The 11,656-nt window shown below is 40.3% G+C and overlaps 1 long non-coding RNA gene across 1 annotated transcript; it reads left to right on the top strand.

Annotated features, from left to right (window-relative positions):
- Window positions 1-2,155: 2,155 nt before the first annotated feature.
- LOC144588902 (uncharacterized) lies at window positions 2,156-10,432 on the top strand. Its single transcript, XR_013544654.1, has 2 exons — window positions 2,156-3,323; window positions 4,340-10,432. It is a non-coding gene; the product is annotated as an uncharacterized LOC144588902 (long non-coding RNA).
- The last annotated feature ends 1,224 nt before the right edge of the window (window positions 10,433-11,656 follow it).

The raw sequence follows: 11,656 nt of genomic DNA on the forward strand, positions 1-11,656 counted from the left end.
TTTTTTTACTTTGTTTACTATTTGCCCATATCTCCACAAATTTATCACATAGCAGGAGCACACTATCTGCTACATCTGCGTCAAATGTGGTGCTTATTTGAAGTTCAGTGTTAAAGTTATGATTTTTTGCTTGCTCCTAGTTTTAGAATTGCCTTGTGGAAGCATTGTGGAATGCTTATCTGCTCTGCTGTACAATATCTATTGGTGCAGTAATAATATCTTCTGGTAACTGCAGACATCCATTGAGTTTCTTGGGACTGTCTATGGAATCCTCACGCTGTAATACCAGACATCTCTCTTGTTACAAACATAACTTTTCTGCATTATGCCACTAAATGTGGCTGGCTGCTTACCTTACCCACTACTTTCTCCACAGGATCATTTTGATGCAAGCCTTCGGGAAACCTTCCAGAACTAGCCCAATAGGTATGAAGGAAGGTATGAGAACTGTTGACTAAATACATGAAGGAAGGTATGAGAACTGTTGACCAGATACATCTCTTTACCTGAGGATGGTGGGGAAGGTGATGTTCTTGTTAGTTTGCACCCCAGCTGGAGAAAAATGTGTCACATTTGAGCAATAGATAGGCATACCTGTCCCCACAACTACCAAATATTGCAAATTTTAATATGTATTAATCAGACAGTGAGCAGGATATGAGCTCCTTTTGTTTAATTTTTTATTTACGCAAATATAAGGAAAACTCATTAACAAGGTGAGAAGCTGGAGTTTAATTAGAAAAGAGGAGACAGGAACAGTTTGATTTCGCTACATCAGCAAACTATCACACAAGTTAACCTTTGGCAGCATCAAAAGCGTTTATTAATTCAGCACCCTGTGCTCATACATTACAGTCTTTACACCATTCATTCCTTATTGGGTGGGAAAGTTATTAGTTCTATATGCCGTTCAGGAAAACTTAATCAGCCCAATTGCTGAGTAAGATCAAAAGCTTTCCCTTCTATTATCTGATCATGATAACAGTGGGTTGGATTCAAGGCTTTTTGCTTCTTATCTCATGTCTGCTTCATTCTGTTTTGTTCATGATGACCAATCACTTATTATGAGTATTTTTATTCCCATTCTGTATTAGCCAGATTTGGGATTGAAAGATGTGGTCTTTCAATCCCAAATTCCTGGTATTGATCCTGCTGTCTCTAGATTTAGTCCAGGTTCCTGAGTCTGCCTTCCGATTCTCCCATTATTTGCCAACTCGCTGTTCTGAACTCCAGGACATGGAGTTGCCTCCTGTGGGTTTCTAATCTCAGTCCTGCTTGTCACAATCCTGTTCTGAATCCATGGTCATGCCTATTGAACTACTTTGAGTGTTGCCACACTTTCCTGCACTTCCCCCCGCCATGCATGTTTCCATGTTTTGATGTCTTTCCAGAAAGAAGCAGAGAGTATGTTCTATAAATCAAGCTCTCCTCCATTTGCTGTACCTTATCATGCCTTTTGTGGTCTGGTCCATGGAGTCACGAAGAGTCAGGCACTACTTAATGACTAAACAACAACCATGCCTTCCAAGAATAAGATCAACCCTGAGGCAACTGGCCCAACATCAGATTCTCCTTTTTTTTCTTTCCTTCCAGGAACCATTCTGTACTCCTCCCAAGTTCTCTTTCATTATCTGCAGTCCTTGTGTTGCCAGTCCCTCTTCCTTGAGCCTCTAGAGGCTTGGCAATTATAAGCTTTCCTGTAAATACCTGGTCCCTGATTTCTGCCTTGAAATGTGGTGTAGCAAATATCATCTTAAAATGAAGATACCAAAAACTGAGGAAGAATCTTCTTTAGTTCAATTATTAGTCAATCCTATCAATGCCATTCTGGCAAAGTTAGTATAGATTCCATCTCTATGTTGTTCGTACTTGCTTTCTTTTGGCAATATCTGAAGAGGGGATTGGTTTGATCCTTTTGCTTTTCTATCTCCACCAGGAGGGCTTTTGAAAAAGTATCATTTTTGCCTTCTGGGTAGCCCATTTCCACTCCTTTCTCTTTATATTATCTTTGACCTGAGACTCCATTGCCTCATTATTCAGATTATTATTTTAACAAGATGGGTTGTTCGCTCTGAGACAGCAAGTGCACAAGAAGGGCCCATCAATTTGCACAGAAAGCCATTAAACTTCTTGCTCATTAGCCATAATTAAAAGGTGCTGCCTATATTCCCAATAGATCACATTGCAAGGTAGGGGCACTTCAAAAATATATAGTGCTTGACAGTTCAGATTACTTGCAAAGCAAGTCAGCAATACAAGGAGGAGAATGAAGAGGATTTCTTTGCAGAGTTTAACAGCAAAAGAAACAATGCTGCTTTCTTAATACAGGATCAGGCTAGTATAAGCAACAAATGCAAAAAAACCCCACAATATTTTAGAATTTATATCAACAAATTAGTGACACTGCATTGATTTCAATCTCATTGCACAATCAGAAAATGAGTTATCCACCCAATGGTATATTCAGACATGAACTTTTATATTCGAGAGAGTCTTTCACACACTTTCACCAAGACAAAATTATATAGATGTTCCTGGCAGATGTGATTGGATGTTTGGGGTGTGTGGATCATGGTCCAAATGCTCCATGACACATATGATTCCAAACATTTCTTAAGTTTTATTTTAATATTTTTCCTGGAGGGCTTAAGTATTGGGAGTGCCTTTTTGCCCCAGCCCCTCACTCTGACAAGCTAAACATGGAGAATATTGCCTTCTCCTCAAAGTGGGACTTCAACTCCAATCTACTGTTTCCAGGTACCACACCAAATGCAGTGAGGCCCTAGAGGCTTCTGTTGTCCAAGGATGTCTCTAGCACCCTTTACAACTACACATGTGAGTGCTTTCTTTTCCACTTGTTTGTGTTGTGATCATGCAACTGGGATTGTGAAGAGCATACGAGAATTAAAATCATTGCCTGGGAAAAAGTGCAGTCATTGTTGATTGTAGGCTAACAAAATAAGAAGAATAGGCATGGTTATCTTTGTTTTGTTTGTGGTGTTGCACAAGGTTTGCTGAAGGCATATCTCCAACATTTTGAGTTTGTTACCTCCATTTGTGTCTGGGTATCATGTGGGAATCATTGCCAGCAAAGTCCCTCCTTAGTGGGTCTTGGGCATTATGACAGTTTTATTCTTCACTACCTGTGTGTTTTTCTGCCTTCTGTCCTGCTTGCTTGTCCCTTGCACCAATTTATCCACCAATTCAGGCACTGACAGAGAACTTCTCCGGGATGGGATGAAGTTCAGGCTCATGTGGAGGACATCATAAAATATCTTATGTACTACAAAGCAAAATTATTCTGAAGACTGATGGATACACTTGTGAGACCCACTCCCATTTATGGAGGTCATAAGTTATATACTCTTGCTGAACTACAGGAAACATAACAGTTGCCTTTTATGGGTAAAGCTTTGTGCGTTATATTAAACTCACCAGGGAACTGACAAGGTTTACTGCAGACTATAATTTTAACATTCCCAAACCTCTGCATTATTTTCAGAAGGACTGTTGGTAACAAGAGTAAATATCAGAATACACCCTTCTGCTTCCTAAGAAATCTAGTGCCAACAGCTCACATTTAAGCGCTGGGCAGACTATCTGTGGCTCACAGCATACGCTAGGGATGGGGACATGCTGTAGCATGACAAGCTGCAGATGGGGCTCTTTTTCTTCCAGAGTGAGATGTCTGTGAGCAAGAACTGGACAAGAGGTTCCATTTGGGGCAGTGACTGGCATAGCAGATTTAAAGCAGTGAACAGTCAACAGAGTGGGGGTAAAATGGGAAGGAAAGGGGATAGTACTCATATTGATTGCCCAAAGTAATGCAATCACATCCACAGATTTTTCTCAAACAACAGAATGATGCATAAGAATCTCCAAAAAACTCATAAAGCTTTGACAAGTATCTATGTCTGCGCACATGAACGCATATCTGTATATGAGCCTAGTTTTGCCAACCCACTCATTGAAAAACAGTTTCATTCACCTAATGAAAATTTGGCTCTTGAACTCCATTGCCAAAATGAAAATCCTATTACTTTTTGCTAAAAATGCTTATCATCAGTGTGATCACTATGATGGAGGGGGGAATGGGTATGTTTGAGAGAGCAAAGTTGGCAGTTCAGATGAGGGACAGAGACAAAATGGCCACTTGGAAGGATTCTGGGAGAAAAAAATGTTCTCCACCACAAGAAATTACAGCAGCAAACCAGCCTCTCTTCTTGTTGAACAATCAAAAGGAAAAGAGGTTGTGGGGAACAAAGGAGGGATGCAGTACTTGGGCAATCTGTTGAGTTAATCAGTAAAAGGCTCTTGTACACTTTCATCCATCTTGCAGGAAATCAACCCTGAGTGCTCACTGGAAGGGCAGATCCTGAAGATGAGGCTCTAATACTTTGGCCATCTCATGAGAAGAGAAGACTCCCTGGAAAAGACCCTGATGTTGGAAAAATGTGAAGAAAGAGAAGGGGACAACAGAGGATGAGATGGTTGGACAGTGTCAGTGAAGCTACCAACATCAATTTGGCCCAGGAGGGCCTGGCGTGCTGTGGTCCATGGGGTCATGAAGAGTCGGACACAACTAAAGAACAACAAACAACAACACACTTTCAGTGAATTTTATGTGAAACAAAAATAGTAAAAGGAGAAGAGCCTGACAGAATAATGCCAGGATGACATATGTGTACTTTCTGTCAAGGTAAATTGCAGGCCTGAACAGAATGGAGTACTGTAGTTTAATGAGAAGCCATAACAATCAGGTGTGCTGAAACTGAGTCAGGGTGACTCAGCAGGGATGATGTAATCTAGGGCTGATGTAACCTAGAGATGAGGTAATGTGTAATGAGGTAATGTGTAACCTGATTGGTTGTGTATATGTATATATGTGGAACTGTACAGTTAGTTGTATCTTCACCTGCTTGAAGATCACATCTGCCTGCTATGCTGCCAGACTGCTGTATATATTTGCTGTAAATACATTATGCTGAAGGAAATCCTGCTGAACTACGTGTGAGTTATTTCTGGACTGCCTGAACTGCCAAATACTCTGCTAAACCGTGATTTCCACTCAGAAAGCTGACACTTTCAGATTATAATTACAATATAAATGTTTATGACTCATGAATTGTATGTTGTAAATGAGATTTTTAGTTATGTATGCATGTGCCATAATTTTGTGTTGCCTCAAAGGTGTTTGAGTCCAATGAAAACCAATGAAAGAACTGGATCTAAACATAACATTTAAACTTTGCTAGGAAAAAAATGGATAGAATGCTACTGCTGGTACTAATGCGAAGAGCACAAATTTTTGAGACAAACTCCCTCGCTTTACAAAGTCAACATAGACATTATTTGTTGCGCATTAGCTTAAATTCAGTAGTAAATTGCAGCTAGAGTAGGCCCTTTGATTCAGTGAGGATTTGATGCCAACTCCTCCATAAATTCCATTGATTCAATGGACTTACTCTAGCTGAGGAAATTCACCTTTTGTCTTATGCCATTTGCTTTATGTTCACAAAATATTGGTCAGAAAAAAATTGGTGCAGGATAAAAAAAAATTACTGAGTCTACTGAAGAGCTTAAGAAATCAGAAACAGAGTAAAATACTCTCATTTTCATTCTGCTATTTTTAAACATGTGCATATTCATAGCCATTGTTGAATATTTCAGAGATACAGAGATATATGGAAGGCACTGGGATAAACATACTGAACACTGGTCTAGTACAGAACTATTTGTGAATGCTTTTCCCAATCACATAAAAAACACAATGCAAAATAACAAGGATTTCCGTGAACCAGCCAAAAGATGAATGATAAAATAAACATGGTTAAGGAAGAAAACTTGTCCCTGGCAAGCGCTAAATATTTCTACAAAGCATAGATGTCTCAAGGGCATCCTTGAGACATCACAGTTTTCATTTCCAATAGTTTTGTGGTCATGCAGTAAAAAAAAATGAAAGAAAAGGATTATGTTGCATTTCTGATATGAATAGCAACAGCTCAATCTGCACACTTTCAGTTACGGTCCTCCCTGTGCTGTAGTTTATGAATATATATACCGTTTGTGTTAATCTCCATGAGAAGTAGTGAAATGTGCCCAGCACCACTGAGGAACAGTAAGGAAATGTTATGAAACAAAACTGGTTTTTGTATTCTTGTTTCTGAAAAGAGCATTATAACCATCAGAGGTCCCTAGCATCTCACAAACTACAAAGCAAAGGGAGACAGTATCCAGAGCAAAGAGGTCTTTGCACTGAAGTTCACCAAAATACATACAAGTATGTCTTTTTTTTTTTTTTAACATTCATTATAGATTCTGTAAATAGCCACTGTTTCCCACTTCTGGTGCAAAAAAATCACAGATTAGCTGTTGTGGGTAAGTGTTCTTGGACGTATTGCCTATTGAATGCAAGTTATCTCAAGATCCGCACTCTGCCTGGATGAACAAGATAATGCAAAATTAACCAACTGCACACATGATATACTACGGTGATTATCATTTCAAGAGGTCTGGGCATTACAAGGAAGAACATGAGAAATAACTGTGAACAATGACTGCATAACATACAACTGGCTCAGTTGTGAAAACTGCTGCTTTTACAGATCCATATCCCAGACACAATGCCATTTTGTAGGAAGGTGGAATCATCTACCTTCCCACACGAAATGCTGCAAATTCCTTGTTTTTATATATCCATGCCTTTGTCTTATAATCACATTAGTTTGAAACAGCAAAGCCACTATATTAGTATTTAAAGGACATAGTTTTAATGATATCAGACAAGGGATACAAATGATATCACAGAAATATCTGTTCTATCACACATACATAGCAACCAAAAAACAGCCGGAATGGATTAATTGCATTTTAATGCATTTCAATGGGAAATTTTGCTTCAACTTACAACCATTTTGAGTTACGACCATCTTCTGGAACAGATTAATTTCATAAGTCGAGGCACCACTGTATACCCATAAGCAAATACCATTCATCTTTCTTTGCCTTAAACATCAGTGATGATGTGACTCAAAACATCTTTAGAAGTGTTGTATGTCAAGAAGTTATCAGATATTTCATGGCAATGTTATTGGCACAAAGATTAATGTTATATTTATTAGTTAGTTCAGGAGTGGGAGGCTTTTGGCTCTTTGTGTGTGTTGGAGATATAATAGCTGTACAGTGGTGCCTCGCTTAACGGGCGCCCCGTTTAACAACGAAATCGCATAGCAATGAGGATTTTGTGATTGCTTTTGTGATAGCTTTGCAATGGTCTGAATGTTTTTTTTTCACTTTGCGATGGTTGGTACCCTGCCTCGCTTACCGATCATTGCAAAATGATGATTTTAAAACAGCTGATCGGTGGTTCCAAAATGGCCACCGGGTAAAAAACATGGCTGTCCGCTGTGTTTAGGGATGGATTCCTCACTTACCAGGCACCCAAAATGGCCACTGTATGGAGGATTTTCACTTAAAGGTAGGTTTTTACCCCACAGGAACGCATTAAACAGGTTTTAATGCATTCCTATGGGCTTTTTTATTTCGCATAGCGACGAAATCGCTTTGCAGCTATTTTTGCTGCACGGATTATCATCGCTATGCAAGGCACCACTGTAATTCTCTTCCTCTGGCTATGCTGGGTGGGGATTCTTTGAGCAGGAGTAAAGTTATTTAACTCAATTGATTTGGTGTTCATGCAAGAATACTGCTGTTTTTCACACTAAATTTTTAAACTGATGAAACAGAAAACAGAATGGCTATAAGGTAGTTTTTATTAACAGAATTTCAACTGTCTAAGAGAGTACCGTAGATTCTATGATGAAATTGACAGGAGATGAGGAGCTTGGGCTGGGATACCTGTAGCACTGCCTTTGAGTGGGCAGCTGCTGGAGGAGGTGGCAAAGGGAAGTCTGCTCCTGCAGTGACTGAAGACTTGTGCAAAGAGCAGCAGAAAACCAGCATGTGCTGGTTGGTAAGTGGAGGAGATGGGGGAGGGAAAGGATGCACGGCACTTGTGGTGTCGCACCAATGAAGTAGCACAAACCTCTAATCTGAGGTTAATGCCCATCTCTAATACACACCCTTTAACCTCTCCATTAAAGTAACGTTGCCACACCTGCTCCTTCATTTGAATCAGACAAGGTGAGAAAGAAAAGCTATATTGGACAAAAAACCTCTATGGATTTGCTATGTACATGTTTTCCAAAATATGTCCATTGTTTTGTTTTGTTTTTTGAAATAAAAAAGAGGAAGAGCTTGGAGTTAGCAAAGAATTGGGAATCATGCTAGTAAAAATCAGGTGGATCCATTAGGGTCTGTGCATTAGATCCATGTTTTGCACCACTGCAAAACCATGTGCAGTGGACCCATGATTTCTGTGGTGTAGTCTGTGGACACAGATGGGCCCTATGATTGAATAGTGGTTTGGGGGTGATCTTATGTAATTATCATGTGGATCCAAGAATTGCTGCATAGCTCAGTGGTTTAGGTCTCTGGCTGTGAAGGCAGAGGTTGGAAGTTCAATTCCCCACTGTGCCTTCTTGTCAGTGATTGGACTTGATTTTCCAAATGTTCCCTTCTGCAATTCTAAGGTTGTGATTATTGTTATGACTATTGTTTTGTTTTTGTCCACGTCTTGGATTGGTGTTTTTGCATCATTACAAAATCATGTGCTCAGGGACCCATGGTTTCTGTGTTATAATCTATGGGCACAAATGGGTCTTTTGTCTGGACAGTGGTTTGGCAATGATCCTACATAAAAAGCATGTGGATCCATGAGAATTTCTGCATCAGATCCATGTTTTTATGCAACTGCAAAGCCATGCACCTGGGGAGCAATGATTTCTATGATGTAAGCTATGGGTCCAAGTGGGGTCTATGATGGAGAGTGATTCCGCAGAAACATCATGTGGATCCATGAGCATCTCTGACTTATATTGTTGCTTTGTGCCACTGCAAAGCCATGCACTGGGGGACTGATTATTTCTGTCTTGTAGGCTGTGGGCAGAGATGGCATGGCATGGCAAAGCCATGCACTGAAGGATAGACAATTTATGTGTTTTAGTGTGTGGAGAGGCATGGGACCTATTATAGGACAGTGGTTTAGGGATGATCCTACATCAAAATGATGTGAATTCATGGGGATTCATGTATCAGATTCATGTATTTGCACCATTGCAAAGCCATGTGCTAGGGGACCTATGATTTTTGTGGTGTATTTCATGGGCACAGATGAGGCCTATGTTTGAAGAGTCCTTTGAGGGTGATCCTGTGTAAAAAATCATGTGAAACCATGAGGATCTGTGCTTCACATGCATTTTTCCCACCACTGCAATGCCATGTGCTTGGAGACTCATGATTTTTCTATCATTTTTGTGCCCTAGGAGCCTATGGGCACAAATGAGGCTGATGAGTGGACAGTGGGTTGGGAATGATCCTGCAGAAAAATCACATGGATCCTCGAGGATTCATGCAGCATCCCCATGTTTTTGCATCACTGCAAAGCCATGCACTGAAGGACTCATAATTTCTGTGCTGTAGTCTGTGGATTGCAAATAGGATCTGTGATCTGACAGTGGTTTAGGGAGAATAACATCTAAACATCACATAAAATCATGTGGATCTGTAAAAGTATGAGTAAATTGGGTAAACGCACTCATGAGTAAACTGGGTAAACTTATTCAAAGCCACAAAGGGAAAAAACAGTAATTTCACACCTTAACTGAGTGAGCTGCTGTATATTATTATCTGTTTTTTAAAATAGTTTTTTAAAATATTGTCACAGGCAGGAGCTAAAAATGTGTGGCCAGGAAGGAGTTAAATGCACACTGAAGGCCATAGCAGGGTTAAAAGTGAGTACCCAGTGGGGTGAATCCAGGGACCTTCTGTTTGGCCAGAATGCTATGCTATGCAAATAGTTCCTTGGGAGTTTTGGGAAGTTATTTTTAAAAGGCAGTGATTTCAGAAGCTTTAGGAGTTAAAAGCCATGAATGGCTCCATCATCCTAGAAGAAAAAAGCATCTCCCACAGAGTGAGTTTTTTCATGTATGCAAATTTTGTCTTATCCACATATTTTATCTATTTTCTATCATCTGTAGATTTCTATCCGCTGTAGTGTCCTTGCTGGGTATCTACAAGAACAGCGCATCTCACGCTATCCCAAGGTAAGCGCAAAGGAGCTCCGCCTGGCAACAAGCACCAGCAGAGTTGACATTCTGCTGGGAGTTGACATTCTGCTGCATCTGTGCCAAATTTGGTGCTGACTTAAGGTCCAGTTTTATAGTTATACTTTTTTTGTTTGGGGCACTCCTATCTTTTGATTTTGTCTGTAGAATGCTTTTTGCTGTGCTTGTGTGAAATTCCACTCATGTGAATGCCCCTATCTGCACTAATCAGCCACTTGCCCCTGCAGTTGTTGTGATAAAAGTGAGGGGATGGGGGAGAAGCCCAGCCACCAAGCAGCCTGCAGGAGCCTCCAAGCCTCCCTCTCTTGCCCAAATTTTCCTCCAATCCTGGGGTGGGGGGGGATGGATAAAGCAAGGTTAAGCCAAGGAGGCGTCTCTTCACCAACCTGGTGCTCAAACTCTGCAAGTGGTAGCTGAAAAGCAGGCAGGCAGGCAAAATACCGCTGTCGCTGCTGCTCTCTTTCCCTCTCCAGCCAGCCAGTTGCAGCCCATTTCTCCTCTGCTCAGACTCTGTATGTGCCAGTCTTTTGTTTGAGAATTTGCAGCATGTGTCAGCCACCCGTCACCACCAGGCTCTCCTGCACACATCAGCATTTCTAAGACACCACTGTGTGCATGAAGTTTTTTCTAGTGGCGGTTTGCTCAGCAGTTTCCTACTGCACTTCCCTCCTCCAGGTGTGCTCACATACAAGCCTGTCTGCCTGAATTTCAGCCTTGAGTCGGATAGAGTGCACAAGTGTCTGGCAAGGGTCTCCCTTCTAAAACATTGGGTTAAATGTTTGTTTTGAAGAAATGTACACTGTGATTCACTATGCACACCACTTGATTCAGAATCTATGTAAACTTACACGGACACATCTTCTGAACTCTTGCTTTTATGTAAACAGGGTCTTAAGTCATTAGAAATTGTACCATCAGAGGGAGAGGGGAGGAGTGTGTGTGTGTGTGTGAGAGAGAGAGAGAGAGAGAGAGAGGGAGGAAATTTTTCTAGGAAAGTTCCTATTTAGATATAGCATTATTTGACTTACCTTCCTTTTTTTACTAATATACCTTGCAAAGACTAAGACTAAACAACCAATAATGGGGGGGGGAATTAAAGAAAAAAATATGTGATCATATATTATATTTAAACAAAATAAAAGAATGATTTATTTTGAAATTATTTTTATTAGAATTATTGTCTTCACATTTTTGCAGCAATACAAATTTTCTTTGCACTTTCAGACTGATGCAGTTTGTCATCCATTCAGAGTTAACAATGAATTTTATAAAACAAAGAAGGGGGGCAAATGATACATTTTTCTGAAAATTAAAGAATTTGACAAATTTCCATGAAAAAATTGTATTTAACATCACTGAGCCCTTCAGACAAGCCCCCTCCCATTTGCTTCGGATGCAAGGCAGAGCCTCACTTTGGATTTTCTGAAACCTGTAGTATCTTCCTCCTGATTTATCTATGTACTGGATGGCAC

This window comes from Pogona vitticeps, chromosome 4 (assembly GCF_051106095.1).
Source record: "Pogona vitticeps strain Pit_001003342236 chromosome 4, PviZW2.1, whole genome shotgun sequence".
Taxonomy (NCBI): Eukaryota; Metazoa; Chordata; class Lepidosauria; order Squamata; family Agamidae; genus Pogona; species Pogona vitticeps.